This window comes from Lutra lutra, chromosome 3 (assembly GCF_902655055.1).
Source record: "Lutra lutra chromosome 3, mLutLut1.2, whole genome shotgun sequence".
NCBI lineage: Eukaryota > Metazoa > Chordata > Mammalia > Carnivora > Mustelidae > Lutra > Lutra lutra.
Genome location: NC_062280.1, coordinates 189296403 through 189321779, shown reverse-complemented (window position 1 = coordinate 189321779; position 25377 = coordinate 189296403). Strand labels below are relative to the sequence as shown.

The window sequence follows — 25377 nt, the reverse complement described above, 5'->3', positions numbered from 1 at the left end:
TGGATGCTTAACTAACTGAGCCACCCAGGAGCCCCTGATTTAAGAAGGCTTTCATTAAAAAGTACATTGGTAGTGGGGCGCCTGGCTGGCTCAGTGGGTAGACACACGACACTTGATCTCAGGGTCAGAGTACGAGCCCCACGTTGGGTATAGAGTTTACTTGAAAAAGAATACATTGGTTGTTAAAAGAATCAGTGTATATTAATCAAATGATAACACATAGGGGAGGGGTGACAATTAATAAAATCAAGGAATGGATTTTTTGTGGATTGTACCCATAACAACAACAAAACCCAGTATTTTTTTTTTCATTAGATCATGACTGTCCACTATTTTTTTAAAAGTGGCTTTTAAAGAAAAATTGTAGTGAATTCCTGCTCGTGAGAAGAATTCTTTTCCTGCCCTATGCTTCCCATTGCTAACATAGGGCACAGGCCAAATTTTTGACCTCTTGCCCTTGAAAGCATTCTCTTAATCACATTCTTAGTTATTCTGTCTGCAAGTCAGAAAATGGATTTCTATTTTATCATGCAAGCCACGGCAATACTCCTTGAAACTGTTGATTTTTATAGTCAGTCAGGCCTAATCACCAAGTTCACTGTCTGGTCATCGCCAAGGAGGTGGTGTAACCCCCTTGCTCACTCATTATGGCTAAATTTCTGCAGTAAATATTTCTTTTATTGTGGAAAAATATAGATGACATAAAATTTACATATTAATCATTTCTAGGTGTACAGTTTAGTGGCAGTAAGTACATTGGTGGATGGTTCTCCAACCATCACCGCCATCAACCCCCACGACATTTTCATCAGCCCAGATCCTGTATACCCATTAACCAATAACTCTGCATTTCTCCCTCCCACTAGGAAGCAACCTGGCACCCACCATTCAACTGTGTGTCTCTGTGAATTTGACTATTCTAGGTACCTCACATCAGTAGAATCAAGCACTAAATATTTTTAAACGATCTCCTTCCTTAAAAACAAAATAAAAAACCCTCCCCCCAAATGAAAAGCTGCACGTGTTACATAAATCTTAAGCATCTTTGATTATACAGACTTTGATTATACAGACTGGCTGAGTTTATTGAAAAGCCTAAATAAATCCCCTCTGTCCTGGGGCTTGTGGGTGGCTCAGTCCTTTAAGCATCCAACTCTTGGTTTCAGCTCAGGTCCGGTGGGTCCCAGGATCAAGCCCCATGTTGGGCTCCGCCCTCAGCAGGAGTCTGCTTGGATATTCTCTCCCTCTGCCCCCTCTCCCACACGTGCGCTCTCTCTCTCTCAAATAAATAAAATCTTAAAAAAAAAAAAAAAAAAACTCCTCCATCCCTCAAAATAGGATTTCGGATGAGGGATTAGTGAACCTATATGTGTACCAAAGCTTCATCAACGTAGGCTAGAGCCGCTTGGAGTTTCTAGAGAGGGTTCGCTTCCCCGTCCTAGGGGAGATAATCTCAAGAATTCTGGGATTTCCCCAATCTCTAGGAAAGAAGTTGATGCTTTTTAATTGTGAGAGTAAGAAGTTTTGGTTTTGTTTTTTTCCCATCCATCCAATTTGGGAGAATATTTGCTGAGGGGAACATATTTTTTTTCCCTCACATCAAATCAAATGAGTAAAACTAACTGGTTAAAATTTCAGTGTTTTTTTTTTTTAAAGGGGTAACTCAGTTTTACTAAAAATAAATGATTGGTTTTTCTCAAAAATGTCATTAGAAAATGTGCAGTTATTTCCCTTATCTTATGGAACAACCGTTGGTATACAGGCTTTTAGTTTCTAAATGTAAAGTTAGACAAAGGGAGCTATTTATTTCAGTCCGAACACCTTTTTTTTTTCTTCAGTGTTGAAAAAGAAAGCATCCTGTGCGGTTATCTGGGAGGCCTCATGAACTTGGCCCGACACCTCAGCTGTCCTTGACCTCCGCAGCCATTGCCCCAGAAACCAGCTGGCTTCCCGCAGCTGAGAACTGGCAGCCCCTGCTTCAGCTCCCCCCCAGTGCTTCTCATTTTCTGCTCTGAAAATGTCTCCTTGAAACTCAGGTATGTGCAACCTGAAAGCATGGGGGGTGCCAGGGGTCATTTTCTGTCAGTTTGGTAGGACACCATTGTCCCTGATACTTGATCAAACGTTATTCCGAATGTTTCCATGAAGGTGGTGTCTGATGCAACGAACATGGGAAGCAGTGGACTTTGAGGAAAGCACATCGTTCTCCCTAATGTGGGTGACGCTCCTCCAGTCCACTGAAAGCTTCAAGGAAAAAAGGCGGACTCTGCTCCGTGTAAGAGGGAGTTCCGCCAGCTGGTGGTCCTGTAGGGGCCTCTCTTCCTAAGTCTCCACGCCAGCCTACCTCGCCAGCTTTCAGATCCGCTAAGTCTCCACAGTGTCGTGAGCCAGCTTCTTAAAACAAATCTGTCCGTCTGTTGACCAGCCAGCTAGCTAGCTCCTGCTTCTGCTTCTCCAGAGTCCGAAGAAAGGTGGGGAAGAGAAGTTAGCCCCTCATGGGCCATCCCTTGATCCAGCGGGAAACTGGAGCCTGGATAAATGCTCCCCCCTTATAAATGACTCCGAGGTGGTCAGTGTGGGTGCTTAGAAGCTCGCAGCGGGATCTAGCCTCGGTTGGTCACGAATGTGACCAGTAGAACAGCTTCCAGTTGGTTCTGCCTTCTCCCTGATTTCAGTCTTCTTAGTTGCTTGCTCTTGCCTGGGGGTCACTTCCCAGGACAAACCACCCTCACATAAACCCTTGCAGAGGGGCCATCTGTGTCTCTCGGTGTGTCTCTCTGTACTTCTTCGTCTCTCTGTCTCTGTCTCTCCCTCCCTGTCTCTCTCTCACACACAAGCACACCTCTCCGCTCCTCTTTCCTCTCTGCTGGTTTTACTCTTCGGTAGCTTAAGCTCACCTCTGCTGGAGTCAAGACACCCACAATTTTAGGCTTGTGTCTTCCTAACTTAGCAAGCCCCAAGTCAAGGTGAGCGTGTCACCCCCAGTAGTGTGAGCAACATTTCTGGCTTGAGGCTTCCTGATTCTGATTCGCTGAGCATAAGTAGTGGCCCTCCTCTGAACCAGTCGCTGGCTTCAGGAGCCCTGTGATGAGATCAGCCCCTCCCAACCCATGGACACTGAGAGCAGGAGAGATATGCCCACCTAAGGGGGTCCATACTGGAAAGCAAATCCACGGACTGTGGACATTTTGTTCCCTTCAGCCTCCTCTCTACCTAAATTCATTCCCTCTTCCCCTCAAAACAGCCAGGAAGCATCCTCTTTCTCTCCTGATCACCTCCTGACTTAGCACCAGGGGCCAGTGTACACCGGATGTGGGCAGCTCTCTTACCTAAGTAGTAAGTGTAGAACTTCATCAAAACGGCTCCTTCCCCTCCATTGCATTACAAGCATAGGATTTCAGAACGATGGTGGCCCACTCAGTTCCCCCTCCCTTGTCTTCTACATCACCCCGCTCTTCCTGTGACCCTTTGTGTTTCCCAACACCAACTGAGTGTCCTACAAGTCATTTCTGACACCAACTACCTAGAGTTAGCACAGACCCCACACGTTAAGAAGGGCTTGATCCTACAAGACTACTCCCACTTCAGACACCAGCTTGAGGTCTTGGGGAGCCCACTTGAATTTATGTCCAACTCAGCTACAAATTCAGGGGTTCTCATAATCCCCCCTCATGTTTGCTAATGTACTAGAACGACTCACAGAGCTCAGGGAAGTACTAGACTTGTAATTACCATTTTAGTATAAAGGATTCCAGTAAGCAACCAGGTGAAGGGGGTACACAGGGTGAAGTCTGGAGGGGTCCAGAGTGCAGGAGCTTCTGTCCCTGTAGAGTTGGGAGATGCCTCCCAGCTGTTATGTAAATTGCTCACCATCCAGGAAGCTCCTCTACACCTTTGTGTTCAGAGTTTTTTAAATCAAGGTTTTCCTCTGTAGGCACAATCGATTACATCATTGACTATTGGTGATAGTCAATGAGCCCTTCTCCCCTCCCCAGCTCCAAGTTCTAACTGTCTAATCCTCTGCTTGGGTTTTCCAGTGGCAGCCCCCATTCTGGAGCTGTCTAGCTCCCACACCCACCCCAGTCATGTCATGAGCATAGCAAGGGCACACCGAACTCTCAGGAAATTCCAAAGGTTTCTGAAGCTCTGTGCCAGAAACCAGGGACAAAGACCAAGTTTTAGTTTCATGATACCACACTCTTCCGTCAGGACTGCCTGCCTAGGGGCCCACCACTTACCATCTGGAGGAAGATTCTGGCTGCAGAGGGAGGGGGCTGGTGAGTGCTGACTCTTGTATTGGGACCTCCGTTTTCGACCAGTGATCAATGTAATGATTTCCTTTCTTAAGGTGAATAGGCAGACACACTCATCAAAGTAAGCATTAGTCTTAGAAGCAGAAAGATGTTCACTTTTAGCCCAAAAGGCTGACCTATAACCCGTGTAATTTTCCATAAGGGTGAAGTAGATGCTGGTTGCTACATTCTTAAAGGATCTCATGACATCCTGTATGTCTTCTCCATAGTTAATGTCAAACTGAATGACAAGTCCCAGAGAAGTCTCGCAGCAGTGGTTTTATGCGTAGAAATTGGCAGAAACATTTACGATCTAATACTCCGTGCATGTCTCCTCGTCCTTGATCACTAAGCAGGTGTCCACCAGCTTTGTACAGGGGAAGTACCACTCTTTCCACCCCCTGGTTCCTGTCTCCGTGCTACTTAAACTTACTAAGTTGCACCATGGAACGGCTCAAGGATTCTTTATTGACTGTTGCACTCAATGATCCCAGGCATTACTGATTTTATTACGTGCACAAAAGAGAAGTATATTCTCATTAATGTGAGTTTGAGCTTGGTCACCCCTTTGTGCTAAACAGGGAGAGTCAAAGCCTCCTTCTACCACTTCAAGGAAGGACTTGATGCCCAGATGTGGGAAGCAGAGTCAGCAAGCAGCTTCTGTTAGCGTCTGTCTCCAGCACAGAGGGTCACCTCACCTCACTCGGCATCACACCCTTCCTGGGCAGCTCCCAGCCAGTGATGAGTAAGGTGACAATAAAGTCCCCGTCATTTTGGCTCAATGTAAGACAACTCTAATGGGCGGCATTCACTCTAGAGCCACTTGTCAGGTTGGCCAATGCCAAGGTTTTGATGGGTCTACACTGCATTTCAACTTCTTCCTTCCCTTCCACCTGACCCGATTTTTTTCTCCTTGGAAGAGGTGTCAGACATAGCTTATCCCCCAGACTCCATCTCAGCATCTCCTTCTGGAGGACCAACCCTATGACACCTTTGTAGACCCTAAACTTGGTGTACTAGTGCATCCTTCCCGGCACTGGTTTCAAAGTGATTGAAATAACCGGAATGGCTCTGTCCTCACCATCTGGAGTTGGTGATCTCAGGTCCAATTACATTACTGTTGACCCCCGATGTTCTCCTTGGTTAGGATGAAACCACTCGAGATCATTGCCATTCTCTATAACCAGGATAATCTTGAATGGTTTTCCTTCCTTTGAATGGCTCTCCTTTCTTTTCCTACCCAATGCGGAGTTGCTTTTGAGGAAACTGGGTTCTTTTTGTTTGTTTGTTTTTAAATGATCAATTTAAAGGGTTATAGTCTCCCCACAAACAAAAGTTTTTGGGGAGCTGTTTTCCTTGGAGACCTTCTCTTCCTTGGTTTCCCTCTCACCTAAACACAGAAGCTCTTCATTCTAAAACTCTTGCCCTGGGTTACCTGGGTAGCTTAGTTGGTTAAGCGTCTGACTCTTGATTTTGGCTCAGGTCATGATCTCAGGAATGTGAGATCGAACCCCATGTTGGGCACTGGACTCAGCAAGGAGTCGCTTCAAATTCTCTCTCTCCTTCTGCCCTTCCCCCGTCCCATAAATAAATAAATAAATAAATCTATCTCTTGCCCTAACCTTTGAAGCTCTTCAATCTAAAACTCTCGCTCTAATCTTTCTCAATAGGCAGTTGGCCTGTTAATCAAGGTCCATCTCCAACGTCATCACCTGTGGCACACGCACGTGCATTCTGTGTTCCAGCCAAGCCCATCTCTTTGATCTTTGAGCATTAGGCACATTTCTAAAACTTTACCTAAATCCTGCGCTCCTCCCCAGGCTGCTTCTCTGCCTGGCTGCACTCGCTCATCTTTTCCTCCCCACGTCTAGTCCCCTGCCCTCTGTGAAGGTTCCCGGTTTCACTTCTTCCTTTGGGCCCTGAACACCTATACTTAGGAGTCAGGCAACCTTGAACTCTGTGTTACTCTTTCATGTAAATGAACTTTCTCCCCATCTCAACTGCATGCATACGCCTGTCTTCCCGAGAGACTTAGGATCACTACGAGTTTGTCACTTTGTCTGACTTCCTGCATCACCCTCGTGACAGATGTGTCCGTCATTATTGCCGCACAGTGAGCCATCCACAGTTCCGAGGTTTGAGCTCACAGGAAGTTCTCACGTAAGGTTTCTCCTGGTGGTGCAATCAGATAATCAGCTGAGGTCTGGGCCACCTGAGGTCCCCAGTCCCCATCTCCCCTGAATTGCAGCCTTCAGGGGATCCCTTGCCTGGTCTGCCTGCGGTAGGGCTTGCTGCTCGTGGTCACCCCTGCGAGTCACATGGCTACTCTTCTACGCAGTCTCATTTCAGAGGCCAGCACATTTGATCAGCATGTCAGGAAGTGAAATGGGCTTCATGAGAACAACCGGGAACCAGGCAGAGCTGGCAATTCACTGTAGTCCTTGAATCCGGTTCTTAGTTGGCTGCTGCTCTTTCTTGTGTCTGATAATGCCATGCACTAATTTTACTGTCAGAGGGATACATGAAAAAGACAAATTAAAAGACTCTCAGAGATTTCCTTGAGATCGGCTTAAATTCCCAGAGGAGATTGTTCTGTTTTCTTCCTTTCAGTGACATTTTCTTCCCATTGTACGCCGACACCCATCATGTGGCATAGAAGTGTTAATCATCCATGTGGAATTTTTATGTTTTCAAAGTCTCTGAAAAAAACCAACCCTCTACCCTGCCCCCATCAACTGAGCTCACAGCCATGGCCCTCTGGACATGCCCAAACCAGTCTGATTTTGATTTTTGTTTTGTTTTGTTTTGTTTTGCTATTGGGTTACCAGCCAAGTTGCTAAACTGACTCGACTTGTTGGTTAAATGCCTGTGAATTCAGGGAAAACCAGTCAAACACATTTAAATCAACCCAAGACACAGAGTATGTCTATATATGTATGTATGTATGTATTGCATAGTGTGTGCTGAGGTCCCCAGCGGAGAGGACAAGCAGACGCTGGGTGAGGCAATGACATCACAGGTATTATGTTAGTGCTCTGGGTCTCTAAGTCAGTACCTGTGAAAATATGCAGTGCGGTGATGACTGTTTCAGACTCGTCAAGTATATAGTTTGACTCAGCATTTCACTTTGATGGGAAAAACCACAGAGGACGATGAACGGACAAGACTTGAATGTGTATCATGTTACGAAATGAGGCATGTGAAAGCATGTTTCCAAAACTGGTTAGAGACTTGCTCCCCCTACAATCTTGTCCGTCTCAGTATGCGGCATCACTGTCCATCCAGTTCCTCAGGCCAAAGCCTCAGAGTCAACATCTCTTCCCCTCACCATACCCACCCCACCCCAGCCCCGCCGCCATATTTGCTGTATCTGCCAAGCTCTATCTTCACAATTCCTGTACTCGCAAACCTACCACTCATCACCACATCCACTAACATCGTCACTCCAGCCCAAGCCAGCAGGCCCTCCTACTTGAACAACTGCAATAGGTTTCTACCTTATTCATAGATTCAACGAAAAAATACTTCTTAAATTTCTGCAAGACAAAAAAAATACCGTATCAAAATCGATCACAAATGACTAACAAGGAAAAACCCCTCTCCCCCACCAAAACCAACTTTAGATTCCTTAGTATATAACGAGTTAATACAGCTTATTATTATTATTTTAAAACATAGTTCATTACTTAAAAGTAATTATTTAAATAGAAAAATGGGCAAATTATTTGAGTACTTTGTAATAAAGGAAATATAAATAATTCATAAATAAATAAGATGCTCAGTCATATCCTAACAAGTGAAATGAAATTCAGTTTGATGAGATCCTGTTGACACTTATAAGATCAGAAAAATTCAAAAAATTTATTAATGCCCTGATGCTGATGGAGGAACTGACGGTGGTAGGAGAGTAAATTGGTCCATTCTCTTTGGAGGACAATCTAAAAATGATAGCAAATTTTCACATGCATTTACTTTTTTTTGACCTGGCAATGCTACACCTAGAAATTTATTTTAGGGGTACCTGGGTGGCTTAGTTGGTTAAGCGACTGCCTTTCAGGTCATGATCTGGGGGTCCTGGGATCAAACCCCACATCGGGCTCCCTGCTTAGTGGAAAGCCTGCTTCTCCCTCTCCCTCTGCCTGATGCTCTGTCTACTTGTACTCTCTCTGTATCTCTGTCAAATAAATAAATAAAAATCTTTTTTAAAAATGCCAGGGACCTGAACCACCAGGTGAACCTAATCTCTCTGGGCTTCAGGTTCTTCATCTTAAAAAATAATAATAAAAAAATTTGTTTTACAGATATGTTTGCACATGAGCTTAAAAATGCAAATACACATTGAAGAAACAAAAAAACCCAGCCAAATGCCCACTGGTAGGAAGCTGGTTGAATAAGTTGTGGCCTATCCATGGAGTGGAATACTATGCAATTGTGAAAAAGAATAAAACAAAATGACTTGGTATTGATAAGAGAAAATTTCCTAGAAATATTAAATTATAAAAAGCAATGTGCAAAAAAAAAGCAATGTACAGAAAAGCATACATAATATGCTATCATGTCTTCAAATATGGGTGGGAAAATAAACACACATATTTTTCTTGCATATGCATAGACTGTTTCTGGAAGGATATATAAGACAGTGGTAACAGTGGCTCCCTCTGGAAATATAATCAGAGAATTAGGGGTAAGGGAGAGGAGACTTGCTTTTTACTCTTATTTCCTTTACGACATTTGAATTTTTACTACATTAGATTACCTATTTTTCAAAAAACCACATATATCATTTAAAATTGTTCCCATAGAAGTTTAAATAATAATTTTATTTTGGTAATATAAAATTATATTCTGAAAGATAAAGAGAAAAGGACAGGTTTTATTCTGTCATTTAAAAAATATTAGCAATATTTTCTGGAAAAGTGTGAGATTTTACCTAGAGAAATAATATGAAATTTCACTTCTATTATGTCTTTCTGTTCTCAGAATTACTATGTATAAACTAATACTTCAGACAAAATAATAGCTAATATTAATACTGTTTACTGTGAGCAAATGCTGTGGGAAGTGCTTCAAAATTACAGTACTGGTTTCATCTCCCTGTTACAGATGAAGGACTGAAAGCTCAGAGAAATGAAATAACTAGCCTAAGGTCACAGCGCTAGGAAGTTACAGAGCTGATGCAAACCTACACAGTCTGACACCAGAGCCCACATTCTTAATCACTGTACAGTTTATTTATTGTGTTATTAATGACTCATTTGCTTCACACAAAACAACACTTAAGGGTACATAATTTCCAATTCAAAACAAATACTTATCTGAAAAAAGAATCTAGGGGTGCCTGGGTGGCTCAGTGGGTTAAGCGTCTGCCTTCAGCTCATGTCATGATCCCAGGATCCTGGGATCGAGCCCTATATTGGGCTGCCTGCTCAGTGGGAAGCCTGCTTCTCCCTCTCCCACTGCCTGCCACTCTGCCTACTTGTGCTCTCTCTCTCTCTCTGTCAAGTAAACAAACACAACCTTAAAAAAAAAAAAAAGCATCTAAACTTGACCAGGAACTAAAAACACAAATGTTGTAAATTCATAAGTCCCATAAGTAAAGCCATAATATTGTTTCTGATTTTATGGTCAATGATTCAGAAAAATAAAAATTTCATATTTTAGGATGCTTGAATAACAAGGGGGAAATATGACAGCTGGGTTGTACCTAACAGTACACATGATTTTTGAGTTTATATTCTTTTTTTGTTTTTAAGATTTTATTTGAGACAGAGAAAGCAGGAGTCAGAGCATGAGCCGAGGGAGAGGGGCAGAGGGAGAGGGAGAAGCAGACTCCCAGCTGAGCAGGGATCCCAGGACCCAGGGATCACGACCTGAGCAGAAGGCAGATGCTTAACTGACTCAGCCACCCAGATGTCCCCGTGTTTATATTCTTGACCTTCATGAAACCTTTTGTTTTTATTTTAGTTTGAGTTACTATTAATTTGTATCAATGTAATATTAGTTTCAGGTGTGCAGTATAGTGATTCAACAATTCATGCATCATCCAGTGCTCATCCCAAGCTCACTCCCTCATCCCCGCCATCTGTCTCACCCACCCCCCACACCCCCGCGCTCCGGTAACCATCAGCTTGTTCTCTACAGTTAAGAGTCTGTTTCTTGGTTTCTCTCTCCTTCTCTCTTTTCCCCCCTTTGCTTATTTGTTTTGTTTCTCATGAAATCTGAAAGTAACAAAGAAAATGTTTTCGGTCAGTGTTAAGGATTGACTTGTGCTCCCCCCCCACCTCCCATGCAAGATATGTTGAAGTCCTAACGTCCTATTATAGGTTGAATTATGTTCCCTCAAAATTCTTATATTGAAGTCCTAATTCCTATTACTTCAGAATGTGACAGCATATAGGGAAAGGATCTTTATAGAAGTAATCGACTTAGGGCGGGTGTTAATCCAATATGACTAATACCCTTATAAAAAGAGGAAATAGGACACAGAGACAGATATGCACAGAGGGAGGATGCTATGAAAAGACACGAGGAGAAGACGGCCATCTACAAGCTCAGGAAAGCCTGAAACTCATTCTTCCTTCATGGCCCTAAGCAGACACTAGCCTCCCCGACCCATGAATGGGACCAAATTTGGAAACAGGACCTTTGCAGATACAGTCAAGTTAAAATAAGGCCATGTTAATTAGGCTCCCGATCCTATGACTGGTGTCCTCTTAGGAACAAGAGATGACACAGACATAGGAGAAGCCCTCGTGAAGTCAGAGGTGGAGACTGGAGCTATGTGTTTGCAAATCAAAGACTGATGAGGATTTCTGGCAATCCCAGAAGCAACGAGAAAGGTGTGGAGCAGATGGTCTCCTAGACCCTTCCGAGGGAGCCTCCTCCTGCCCAGCTCCTTGGTGCAGACCTCTGGGCTCCAAAATTGTGAGAGAATTCACTTCCATCGTATGATGTCCCCCTGCCCCGGGGGGACTCTGGATTGTAACCAGTGCCTTAGGGTGAGCTCACCCTAGACAAGGGGGTCTTGAGTTCCTGTCCAGCACTCTACCAGGCACAGGTTTCAGACCACCCCCAAGGGACTTCACCTGCAGGCACTTGGGATCCAGGAACAATGAAGGAATTCTCAATAAAAGCATGGCACGTGTTGCTTGTTGAGATCAGAAGCACCCCCAAAAAGGGGAAGAAAAAATGCAGTAAACAGGAATTCCAGGGGATCCAGGAAGAGCAACAACGTCATCCAAACTGTTGAATGATCTGCCCATGTTCTCTGGAGTCCAGAAGGCTGGCTGCTGACGTCCAGTCCTGCTAGTCACTTGGGTAACTTTGACGCATACATTGGCATCTTGGATCTTAGTCGACTTTACAATTATTTTTTCATAAAATGTTTACTCTTTGGGGCTGATATTCAGATGGTGTAGCTACATTTTGGTTGCTAAAATATGAATGGTTCTGTATTGGGGGATAGCCACTCTCCTTACTACTTTGGTCCCCTCCCTGGAACCTCTTGGATTTCCCTACAACCCAGCAATGAAAATGCAGGGCGCAGCTGGCCATCTCCCCAACATTATGGTTAGCGTTCTTTCTAATTAGTTGGCTGTTAAAGATTTTGACTGTTATCCCCAGATCAAACACTTGCTGTGTATCTAATCCAGTGATCGCAACTGTGGGGGACAGAAAATAATTAGACCATCTCTGCCTTCAAAAAGTTTAAACTTGGGGTGCTTGATTGGAAGAGCATGCGACTATTGATCTTAGAGAGTATTTAAAAATAAAACCTTAAGGGGCACCTGGATGGCTCAGTAGGTTAAAGCCTCTGCCTTTGGCTCAGGTCATGATCCCAGGGTCCTGGGATCGAGCCCCACATCAGGCTCTCTGCTCAGCGGGGAACCTGCTTTCCCCATTCTCTCTGCCTGCCTCTCTGCCTACTGGTGATCCTTCTCTCTGTCAAATAAATAAGAATAAATAAAGTCTTTAAAAAAATAAATAAAAATAAAAATAAAACCTTAAAAAAAGGGTACACTTAATTGAATTGGGGACAAACACAGTTTAAATAATTAGGAATAAGTACATGCCAAGCTCTGTGTTTTTGTCCATGTGGGCTCCTATAATGAAAACACAATTGACTGGGTGGCTTAAACAATTATTTCTCATAATTCTAGAGACTGGAAAGTTCAAGGTCAAGACCTCAGCAGATCCAGAGACTGGTGAGAACCTGCTTCCAGGTTAATAGAAGGTTATCTTCTCACCATGTCCCCGCACAGTGGAAGGGGTGGGGTTGCCCTGCGTGGGTTGGGGGGGGTCCCTTTTATAGGGGCACGAATCCTGGTCATGAGGGCAGAACCTTCACGTCCCCAGGGCCTCACATCTTAATGCCATCACACTGAGCATCTGAACATAAACAGGTGAATTTTGGAGAGATGTATTCAGTCCACAGTATTTTGCAATTCTGACATAAAAAAGTGAACATTTTCTGGAAGAAAAAAAATTGTCAAAACACAATGCAAGGGCACAGTATTCCTCTCCAACTTTCCCAACTGGTTGAGTCTAGCCATGACCCTCAGCTTTCAGTAAGATTCCAGGATACTCAGATTAAAATTTCATCAGTCAGTGGTTTTGTTAATGCAGTTTCCATCACTTTTATTACATTTTTCACAAACTAATGAGCTCTTCTCACCGTGTGTATACTGACACAGCCAGACTGAATACACAAGGAACCTGTAAAATCCTGTAACCAATGTTTTCTGTAACAGGATCTGTGGCATGTTACTTTCCAGCAGAGAGAAGCTTTCTCAGAGGGAATCTAAAATAGGCAGTGCAAAGACACCTGTGATTTCTCTCAGCATATTCCGAGCCACACGGGTGCAAAAGGGGAAAGAAGATGACAGAAGATCCACCATCTTCCCAGGGCACGGCTTTGAAATGCAAATTCGTTTCCACTTGACCACAGACCAAGGTGAGTGTCTGATGACACCACAGTGACTGACCATCTGGGCTGTGTTTGGTCCAAGTCCTCACCTCAGTTTTGGTTTTCTGAGATACAAAATATGACCCGAACCCTCCCATGAACATTGCCTGACTGGTAGAGTTCTCAAGGCCTAGTGAGAACCAAAGATGGCAGTTAGAGCCAGAGAGTGATGAGTTAGAGTCCAGGACCCTTCTGTTCTCCTTCTTGGTATTTTGAATAGGATTTGGAAAATAATTTGAGAAGACTATGAGCCTCTTCACATAATTTCATGTTGAGGTCTAATTGTTTCATCATAAATCTGACATTTCCGGAACATTATAAATACTGAATATTAGATTTTTAAAAATATTAAAATATTCTCAAATCATCACATCACTCACTTGAATAAACACAATGGAATCTAAGTGCCATAGCAATCTCATAATCACATCATTCATTTAAAAACACAGATCGTCTTTACAGCTGAACAATTCTCATTACTTCTGGTTGCCCTTCAAACCTCTTTCTTTTCTACCTCTTCCTTAGTAGTTTACCTTAATGTAATTTTTTAAAAGATTTTATTCATTCATTCATATATTTTAGAGAGAGAGCATGACATGGGGAGTTGGGGGAGAGGCAGAGGGGGATGGAGAAGGTGAGGGAGAAGGAGAGGGAGAGAGAATCTGAAGCAGATTCTGCACTGAGTGTGGAGCCTGATGTGGAGCTCGATCCCAGGACCCAAGGAGATCACAACCTGAGTGAAAACCCAAGAGTCAGATGCTTAACTGACTAAGCCACCCAGGCACCCCTTAGTGTAATTTTTTACACTTGAAAGTTTTTCTGTTGCTCACTCTTTCATGGTGCTTTGCAATAAAAATATGTATGTAAATTTATTTATTTATGTATTTATTTTGAGAGAGAGAGAGAGAGAGAGAGATTGAACTGCACAGGGGTGGGGAGGGGAGGGCAGGGGCAGAGAAAGAGGGAGAGAGAAAATATTAAGCAGGCGCCACACTCAGTGCAGAGCCCACCGCAGGGCTCAGCTTCATGACCCTGAGATCGTGACCTAAGCCTAAATCAAGAGTCAGATGCTTAACCAGCTGAGCCATAAAATTGAAAGTGATAAGAATTCCTTTTGTATTGAGTTGATATTATAATTACTTAGCCCACAATTGATTAATAGAACAAAAATATATCATAAACTTTGACAAATGATAATTAAAGTACAGTTTTATTGAAAATGTTGCTCAAAACTAGAAACAGCCTAGATGACCATCGATAGAAGAACAGATCGACCAACCAACTGTAGTATATTTGTGCAATGGAATCTTACTTGGGAATAGAAAAGGACAAACTACTTATTCATGAAACAACACAGATGAATCTTGAAAGCCTTATTTTAAGAGAGTCTAGACACACGAGAGGACGGGTTATATGATCGGCATTTATAGGAAGTTCTGAAACGGGCAAAACTAATCTACTATCGAAGAGCATCAGAACACTGGTTGCCTCCGGGGCAGATTTGGGGCAGGGACCGGCAAGGAGATGATGTCAGGGAACTTTCTGGGTGATGATAAGGCTCTGTGTCTTGACAGGATTTGAGTGATACATGTGTATGCATTTGATGAAACCCTGAACATGGTTTCCTAAAGATCTGAGCATCTCATTGTATGTTTATTTTGCCTCAAAAGAAAAGGAAACAACTGCCAACAAGTATTGAATTCTAACCAATGACATGTATGCCGAAGAATTTCAGATGAGAATTTGGTGGTGCCTGCAATTTACTTTGAAACACATCTGGATTAATAAATGGGTGGAGGGAAGGACGGATGGAGAGATTCGTGATTTAGCAAGCTGAGCAAAATAATTCTAGAACCTAGGCAATGGATATATGTACATTTACTGCAAAATTCTTTCAACTTTTTTATATGTTTGAAAATTTTTGTAGCAAAATAATGGAAAAAATTAATTGAAAATGCACCTCTTACTGAGCTGGGTGTAATATCTTTACCCATCTCTTCCCCTTCACGTCTCCAGGGAATATTAACTCTTGCGAGAATTAACGCTACCTTTAGCATCTGCTTCATGCATATAATCCTCTTTATTTTTAAAGGTTTTATTTATTTATTTAGAGAGACTGAGTGAGAGAGAGAGAGAGTACACAAGCAGGGGCAGAGGGAGAGGGAGAAGCAGGCTACCCGCTGAGCAGGGAGCCTGATGTGGGGCTTGATGCAAGTTCCCTGGGACATGACCTGAGCCCAAGGCAGATGCTTAACTGACTGAGCCACCCGGTGCCTCCATATTTTCTTTGTTTTAAAATGTAAGCACTATGAAAATATGTAAGTAGATGGGAAAATGGAGGCAGGTGGAGAGAAGGCATCCAGTTGAGGACAAAGAGGGTCTGACCAATGTTGGTTGCATGAAAGGGGAACCCTGATATTAGAGACACTGCAGAGGTAGAATCAAATGGACTTAGGGCCAATAGAATGATCCAGAATCAGTGACCAAGTGCCTGTTTAGAGAGAGAAGGCCAAGCTGTTTTAGAATTTTCTAACCCCAGGGACAGTAAACTTGAAGATCCCAGCAGTGAAAATAGAAAACACATTCTGGGAGAAGAGAGAAGTCATCTCTGAACATTTGTATCTTCAGGCACCAGAGGGATCCCCAGAGGGAGAGTCCAAGCAGGAATTCAGAAGTGTGTGTATGAACTTCAGAAGCAAGTTCGGGGACAAAGAAGTCGATTTGCACAATGGCTGTGTAGCTGATGTCACTGCTCCGGGTCCCCAGCTCGAGCTCACAAGGCACGGGGAGCAGGTGGGGACTGTTGGCGTCACAACATCACCTGCGGGCCCAAGAGGGAGGAGCTCAGGGGCAGCAGGCTCGGAGTCAGAGGAGATCAGCACCAAACCGAGAGAGTCTAGGATTCTACCTACCTGAGGGATGATTGACAAAGAGTAGACAGTGGAGAAGGAGGAGAATCAGAATAAAGCCTCAGTGAAGCTGAGAAAAGGAAGGGTTTACAAAAGGGAGGGGTGGTCAGATGACGTTAGATGCTGTACAGGTTAACTAACTAGCAAGAGCCCTGAGACTGGGCCCCCACATGTTACCAAGACAGCAGCGTCTGTCCCTCACACCTGGGAGGATGGTGGTCCCGGCATCTTTGGGGGGGGGGGCACACAGGGTTGCTTCTGAACATCCTGCAATGCATGGGACAGCCCTTCCTGCGACAAAGACTTGCTTTACCCCAAATATTGACAGTGCAGAGGGGGAAATCCCTGCAGATACCGCAGCTCCGGTGTCCGGATTTTCTGGGGTTAATCCATTTTCAGACATTCGTATCACAGCATTGTCTCAAATACAGGCTTTGAAGACGTGTTCCCCAGTGTGTGGAACCTTGAGGGGAGCCATCCCTTGAATTTTAGCCGGAAGGGTGAGACCTGTGTTCTACTTTATTTTGGAGCTCATATCCCATTGGCTGGCCTCTTCTCCACTCTCATTTTTTAAACTCTTAGCCTGATGCTCGAGAATGATTTGTAATCGTCCATGATCTCCAGGGAACCATGCTGCATCCTGTTTTCTACCTTTGCACGAAAACTCTTATGTACATACTTCTACACACACTCACACACACACACACACACAGGTGTGCGCCATTTTGCACACATCCTTATCCTCCCTGATGTATCTAATTTCTCCTACTCATTGGGCTGGTCTAGTTGTTGCCACTTCCCTGCTCCTCCCCACCCCACGCTCCACACTCAGGTGCCACTGGTGTCCCACACATTCTAAGGTTTGAAAATTATGCGCCAGCTCCAACTCCTTGATGAGAATCGGAGTTGACAGTTTTCTGGAAAACAAACAAAATTCATTCCTTCTCACCTGGTCCTCTGTATCTCCTCCCCATAGGACCTTTCCAATGAATTTCTAAATTCCTTAAAATCTACCTGACTCAATTCCATATTCTTCACAGTGCTGACCTTTATCTTTCACAGAATTCCACTTTCCTGCTTTGGCTATGAGACCAGAGGGTCACACAACAATTTTAAAAATGAAAGACTGACATTAAATATCTCTTCCTTATTACACTCCATGGCATGTCTTCATTTCCCCCCTTCCTCCACCCACCAGTTTCTATTGGCCAGAAGAGCTTCCCTGCTTTTTGGCTCCAAGGCTTTGACTTCGCAGCTTTATTCAGAGTTGCTCTCATTCCGAGTTTTCCAGGGAATTAGGGGAAATAAGGTGCTGGTGGCCTCAGGTCAATTCTCCCCTGACCAATGTATCACACATACACTCTGAGTCTCCTTTGTTTTGAGAGCTAGGGGAACTGAACTTTTTATAATCATATGTTTATATATGATTTATATACTTATATAAATTATATTGTATAATTATATATTATATATTTATAATTGTATGTACATATATCTAAATATAATTATATATACATATGTGTGTATACACACACACACATATATGTATATATACATATAATTATAAACCTGGCAAAAAGTACAGCAACAGTTTCTTGGGGACTTCTTATATGTTACAGTTTACCAAATCAATTTTCTTCCTCTGAAAATGCTGGAGAAAATAAAACAACAGTAACAATTGATTTTTTTCCAAACTGCTTTTGGAGACATCAATCTGTTACTTGTAAGTTCGCTTCCTACTCTTCTTGTTACTACTTGAATGAGTTTGTGTTGATCAGATCAGTAAGGGCTACATTTTTAATGATGGATATTTTATCTCCGGTCTCCTAGTGTGGTCAGCTTTAATTTTTAATCTACTGGTTTATTTATTTAGACATTGGCTGTTGGATTGTTTGTATATTTGGTCTGTGACTCATTTCTCTGAGGCTGATTTCTCGTAAAATGCTGAAAGCACAAAGAAGGATAGTTATGTAATCAAGTGATGCTTTGATAACAGGCACAATGGGCATCGGCAATGAAGGAGGCGTTCAGAGATCTGGCAGCAAGAAAGGGGAAAAGTGGACTGAAAATAAAAGTGTGCAGAGCTTCTGGGACCCGTGGGACAATGACCGTCTAACATTCGTGTCCCTGGAGTCCCCAGCCTTTGGCTAGGGAGAGACAGGACACCAAGGGGAACTGGAGAGGAAATTCCACTCCTTCCAGAAGCCTTTCTGAAATGCAATAGTTTATATCCTGCCTGAACACATTCTGCAAGGCTAGTCTTTCCGCTTGTGCTGTTCATGAAGCTGAGCCCGAGCTGCATCCGCCCCTTTGTGACCGCTCTCCCTCCGTCCTGCCTCGCTCCTGATTCCCTCCCGGTGCCTTCCCGGAGCACGCATCTCATCAGCACGTTAGCACAGGTTTGATTCTATTTTCTAGCAAACCCCTATCTTTTTATCCTTCTGGAATCCTGTTATTTCTATGTTATTTCTCCTAGCTATGTCTTCCAAGTTTTTAATTTCTCTCTCGCGCGATTTCCATTTCTTTGTAGATTTACTCTGTCTTTTAATCTTTTTTCTTTCTTTTTTTTAGAAAGAAAGAGAGAGCGAGTGTGCATGTTGGGGGAGGGTAGGGAGGAGGGAAGAGAATCTTAAATAGGCTCCATGCCCAGCCCAGAATCCAACCCGGGGGGCTCAGTCTCAGATCGTGAGATGAGATGGTGACCTGAGCCTAAACCAAGAGTCAGATACTTAACTGACTGAGCCACCCAGGTGTCCCTAAGCTTTTTTTTTTTTTTTTAAGATTTTATTTATTTATTTAACAGACAGATCACAAGCAGGCAGAGAGGCAGGCAGAGAGACAAGGAGGAAGCAGGCCCCCTGCTGAGCAGAGATCCCAGGACCCTGAGACCATGACCTGAGCGGAATACAGACGCTTTAACCCACTGAGCCACCCAGGTGCCCCCCAAGCTTTCTTTCTTTCTTTCTTTTTTTTTTTTTTTTTTTTTTTTGCCTTCCCTATCACCAAGTTGGGCCTTAACAGTGACTATTCTATCATTTATTTATTTATTAAAGATTTATTTATTTACTCGAGAGAGAGAGGGAGAGAGAGAGCATAAGTGGAAGGCACAGAGGGAGAGACAGACAGACAGACAGACAGAATCTCAGGCAGACTCCCCGCTGAGCACAGAGTCTGACACGGGGCTCCATCCCATGACCCCGAGATCACAACCCGACCTGAAACCAAGGGTCAGCACTCAAGCAGCTCTGCCAACCAGGCGCCCAACAGTGACTATTTAATCTTTTAATATTTTCATTAAAAATGTTTTTAGTTCCAAAAAGTTTATGTTCATGTGTGCATGTGCTGTGATGCCTGGAATCTTCTTATTTTAATTCAGCTTTTGTCTGACTCCTCCAACAATTTTTTTCTCTATTTCTTTCTCTATTACTAGTATTCTATTTTTTTTTTTAAGAGTTGCTTATTTATTTGAGAGAATGCAAGTGCATGAGCAGGGGGAGGGGCAGAAGGAAAGGGAGAGAGAGAATCTTAAACAGACTTGTGGCTGAGTGTGGAGCTTGACACTGGACTCGATCTCACAACCCTACGATCATGACCTGAGCTGAAATCCAGAGTCAGACACTTTACTGACTGAGCCAGCCAGGTGCCCCCCTATCGTGAATGTTCTGATAACTGTTTCTCTGTGACCACCTGGTCCCTTTAAGGTACTGTATTAGCTTCTTACTGCTGCTATAGCAAATTAGCCCATTACCATGTGGCTTGACAGAACCCAGATATATTGTCTTACAGTTCTGGAGGTCAGAGGTCTGAAATCAAGATATCAGTGAATTTCATGCCTTCTGGAGGCTCTAGGGAAAAATTCATTTCTGTGTTTCCTGCTTCTAGAGCTGCTTAGTATTCCCTGACTTGTGGCTCCATCCTCCATCTTCTGTGATCATGTTACCTTCTCTGGCTCTGGCCCCCTGCCCCCTCTTATAAGGGTTTTTCTGATTATATTGGGCCCAGTGGATAATCCAAGATCATCCCCCTCTCAAGGTCCTTAATCATGTCTGCAAAGTCCCTTTTGCTATGTAAGGTCATATATATCTCCAGGTTCCAGGGACTAGGACGTACATGTCTTTGAAGGGATATTATTCTGTCTACCACCTTACTTAAATGAAGCCACTCTGTGAATGAGGGAAACAAAATGGCGCCTGCCCCCGTGGGCCTGCAAGGTTGGCAGCCGACATGTCATCAGTTCTCTGTTATAACACTGGGAGGAAGGCTCCCTGACCCCTCCTCTTCTCAGCTACTCGGACTTATATGTTCTGGCCTTTGCATAAAAGACACATTTAGGGACGCCTGGGTGGCTCAGTTGGTTAAGCAGCTGCCTTCGGCTCAGGTCATGGTCCCAGCGTCCTGGGATCGAGTCCCACATCGGGCTCCTTGCTCATCGGGGAGCCTGCTTCTCCCTCTGCCTCTGCCTGCCATTCTGTCTGCCTGTGCTTGCTCTCTCTCCCTCTCTCTCTCTGACAAATAAATAAAATCTTAAAAAAAAAAAAAAAAAAAGACACATTTACCTCCCTTCCTCCTCTGCAGCTTCTTGGAACTCAGGAAGACCAGTAGGTTCCTACCAAAGTACCATAAGGGACCAGAATTACCCTCCCCCTGGGGTTCTATGATAGTTAATCTTATGTACCAACCTGACTAGGCCACGGAACCCTCACATTTGATTAAACTCCAGTCTACACGTTGATCTGAAGGTATTTTTCAGGTGAAATTACATTTAAAACAGTAGACTTTGAGTGAAGCAAAGTACCTTCCATAGTGTGGGTGGATCTCATCTAATCCATTGAAGGCCTTAAGAGCAAAAGACTGAGGTCACTCAAAAAAGAGGAAATTCTGCCTCTAGGCTGCCTTCAGACTCAAGCTGCAGCATCACGTCTTTCCGGGGTCTTCAGCTTGCTGGCCTGCCCCGCAGATTTTAGATTTACCAGACCCCACGATGGTGTGAGTCAATTCCTTAAAATCAGTCAGTCAATTAATCAATCTCTTTCTGTATATTCATACACACACACACACACACACACCTTATCAGTTCATTTTCTCTGAAGAACTCTGACTACTCCAGGTCCATAGATCTCCACAGGCCAAGCGCTCTCCAAGAAGACTTCTCCAACCTTATTGTAGGATTGGTTGTGTGTCCCACAGCCCCTCTCTTATCCGATGTGGGAGGCTCGCGTGGGCCAACTCTCTCTGAGAGAGAGCCCAGAGGTCTCCTTCCACCTTCCAGGTTCCCCCAGAATTGTTTGGAGTTGGGAGAGGAGCAGACCATGGGGACATTTAAGACAACATTTTCCCAAAATTTTGTCAGGATTCTTTTTTAGCCTCATTTTATACCCAGACTTATGTTAGCTTTCCAGAATTTTATCATTCTCTTATTGGATAACTATGTATCTTATGTCTTGATCTAAGACACTGATAAAAACATAAAACAGAGGAGAACCAAAGATACCCATCCGAAAATAATTTTAATAATAAAATAATAAAATAATACCATCCTAAAATAATTTAGGATCCAATTATTTTTTCATTTAATCCCTCATTTTTCTCAGGCTCTGTTTTTAGGAATTAAGTTTACTTTTGTTCTCATTTTTGTGTGGGGAACTTGGTAGCCTTGTATCAGAGGTCCCAAGTTTAATTGTTGTTAAAATCCCAAGTTGATTCCCTCTTAGGAATCAATATTTTCCTTCCTGAGGATTACTTGCAGTGTGGCCTCCCAGATCCCCTGCCTTGGCTCCTGCCCCCCTCAACCCTACCTCCTAATGGACTAACAATCCCTTGCTAAGCTCAGTAAACAACTTCAAACCTTCCACTCTCAGCTCTGAAGCCAACCCTGCCTCTAGCTGTGGGGCATTTCAAAAGTCAAAGTCAATAGATCAAGTGAGTCCTGATGAAGTCTAATACGTTGCTGGGTGTTCTTGAACTGGCCCTGGTTCTAGAAGCCAAGTTCATTGCTGCCACCTAGAACTCAGTTCCAGTGTCTCTGTCTCTCTGTCTTTTTAAAAAGATTTATTTATTAATTTTGGAGAGAGCTAGAGCGAGTGTGGGGAGGGGGAGGCGCAGAGGGAGAGGGAGAGAGAGACAGAAATTTATGCAGACCCCATACAGAGCAGTGAGCCTGGCAGGCTCGATCCTAGGATCCTGAGATCACCAGGCAAAATCGAGTCCCATGTGAACCCACGGCACCACCCAGGTGTCCCTCCAGTGGCTCATCACTTCTTAGTTTGTAGCCTGACAACCAGCAATCCCTTCAGTGGGTCCTGCAGCTGCCAGGCTTGTGGGACGTTACTGCTTGTCCCTTTGGATCATCAGGTGCTACCCTCTCCCCACCACCTGGTCTCAGGGGTCTGCACAGCACCCGGGTCTGCCTTCTTCTCTGGACTGCTGCGGTGCTAATCCCCACCCAGGCCGTTGCCAGCCGCAGTCCTCTTGGCAGGGGATGCCCTGCCTGATGGTGGATCCCCTTCCTCCCAGCATCTGTCTTTGCCTCATGACCGAGCCTAGACTTCCGACGCAGACCCCTCCTGCCGTCCTGGCCCACCCACCCACCCACCCCAACCCCAAGCTCCCATTCTGGTAGAAAAGATATGGAATTTGGAGACTCCCCAGCAGGGCAGCTGCTCCTTGGAGATGGGAGCAGGTGTGGCTGGGGTGGGGCGGGGTGGGACCTCATTTTGTCCGTGCTCAACTGTATTAAGCTCTGAATTGTTATAAAAAAAATTGATTTTGCTTAATCCTATTAGACTCTTGATTGTTAAGGACAAAATGTGATTTTCACATTCTCATTGTACCTCCCCAAATATATAATATAATATATTAAATTGCCCTTCACCAACAGCTCTCCTATAGCTCACGAACTACAAGGTTTGGTTCTCTTATAAAACTGGATGGGGAAGATGTGAGAGTGTGCAGCCGTGTTGAAAACCCTGTGTTAGCCTGAGCACAGGAAGAGAATGGTCAGGAACATTTTCTTCCAGCTCTTCTCAGACAGCAGCCGAGGAGCCTTCAGCACGTTTTTTTTTTTTACACTTTGGTGACTCATTTCCTCACTTGTAACACAGAAATCCTGAGGCAGTGCTAACCAGCCATAAAATGCTGTTATGAAAATTCCAGTCATGGAGTAATTAAAACGTCGTTTCATATATGATTTTGACGTTATGCCTTTATAATACAATACTCCAGGGTTTGACTATCTGACATTATTTCTGGCTCTGCTTGTTGTGACTAGAAACTGTGAACTCTAGAGCCCGGGATGGAAAATCACTCTCTGCCCAGCACCCCGGACCGCGGTGTCCATAAAAGGCAATGTGCTGGCTCGAGAAATCGCACGATTTCATAACTAACCTGTGGTCCCCGCTGCCCCCTTCACATCCGAAAGCACACTGGCAGAGAATGGAGAAAAGTCTTGTTTTTTCACATGCTTCCAGCTCCTAGCTCCTTGCCCGAGTCTTGTAGTTAAAAAGACATTTATTTCCCTGTAGACATATTATCGCTCCTGGAGGAAGAATATTCCATAGTCCTACGCGGTAGCCTCTCTCCTAATGCAGAAATCCCATCTACAAGATTCACAGATGACCTGCCAAGGTCAATTCATTCATTCATTCATGCCTCGAGTGCTTCCTGCATTGCTAGACATGGAGCTAGGACCCCCCACCCACCCATCCCCCGCCCAGCATCGGCAAAGACTGAGATGAACGTTCATTCACGTGCGAGTAGTTTATTTGAGAGAGGGTCCTAGGACATACAGGATGTGGTGACTGTGTGATAAGGAAGGGGAGGAAGGTGACAGAGCATCCATTACTGAGTAAGTTACCACTGTGGGCAAATAGAGCGCAGTCCTACCAAGGAACCTGAAAACTGTGGCTCCAGAATTCACCCATCTGAGGGGCAAGGGAGCTGGGATGTTTATTCACCAGGTCTCTGTTTGTCATCATGCTTTCAGGGGAATTAATTGTCCAACACATCTGACTTCCCTGGGTGCACGTCCCAAGGCCAGAAAAAACCTTCAAGTGGGTATTTTCAGGAGTCAGTGGTAAGTAGCCTTTGACTTCAGAAGTGAACACCAAGGAGGTTGGCGTGGGGGGACACCCAAAGCTTCTGCTAAGTACGGGCAGACAGAATTCAGATCCCCTCTTTACCTCCCTCCTTTTGACCTGAAGGAGGGAACATGACATGGGCTCCTTGAACCCAGTAGCCCAGGATAGGGAGGGCTAGAAGGAAATAGGGGGGAACACCAGAGTGATGGGCGTAATAAGTCTGAGGGAACATATGCCCAACCTGATTCAAATTGTGGTGAAGATGGGCAGTGAAAAGAGCCACAGCTTGAGATGACATCAGGCCATGACTGGTTGCCAGTTGTGCAAAGGATGAGACTGTCTGGAATGACACGGAAATACTAGCTTTCTCACAAGCGTCAGGTGGTGCCCCTGGGGGAGAAAAACCTGATACAGAGGGAGATCTTAGGCAGAGGGGTTGGAAGGAAGCAGCGAGCTGTACAAGACCTCTAGCTCTAGCGGGCGGGGCAGGCTCACCAGGGGCATGGAAGGTGCAAAACTGGATGTCCGTGCTCTCACTGGACCTGCGCCATTTCCTGCCAGTCACCTGGGCAATGCAGGGAATGCCAAGACTGGCCCAAGCCCACCGGCTTGCTGGGAGGACTAAAGAAAATCCAGCAGGGCTATAAGCTGTTTTGGCTGTGTGACATGGGAGGGGAGCTCCTGGATGCTGGGCCAAGTGGGGTTGATTTTCCAAGGTAAGGCAGCTTGGAGTGAAGCACTCTAATTTTTAGGATGTTTTCCTCTGGGTTGGACTGAAATTTGCCTTCTTTGAGCTTTTCCCTGGTCCTCATGCCCCCTTTTGGAATTCCTTGATCAGTCCCAAGGAAGTTTGTGTCAACACCATTCTGGGCGCATGGCAGCCAATAATAAGCCCCCTTTGGGCAGGTGCTTATGCTTTGTGAGATATCAGGAAGGTTATGGCAAAAACGTGCCTAATAATGCTTCCCCTGGTTTCAGCTAGCCTGTTCTAAATCAGATATTTCCATGGAAAGCAACCCTGCCGGGGATGCAGGTAGGGTCTGTAGTACTTTACCACCAAGCTCCTCATCCCCAACCTTCTATGTCCCTTCTCAAGCTCGCAATTCAAGGCACTATCTCAAACAGCAATGTCCTTC

At 44.4% G+C, this 25377-nt stretch overlaps 1 long non-coding RNA gene across 1 annotated transcript in view; it reads left to right on the top strand.

The window, feature by feature from the left end:
- The window catches only part of LOC125094782 (uncharacterized), a 36932-nt gene that overhangs the window by 8126 nt on the left and 3429 nt on the right, over positions 1-25377 (top strand). Inside the window, exons 3-7 of the long non-coding RNA XR_007125690.1 lie at positions 1839-2036; positions 13067-13245; positions 13889-13891; positions 18163-18565; positions 24148-24237. This is a non-coding gene — a long non-coding RNA (uncharacterized LOC125094782). The remainder of the gene's footprint in view (positions 1-1838; positions 2037-13066; positions 13246-13888; positions 13892-18162; positions 18566-24147; positions 24238-25377) is intronic.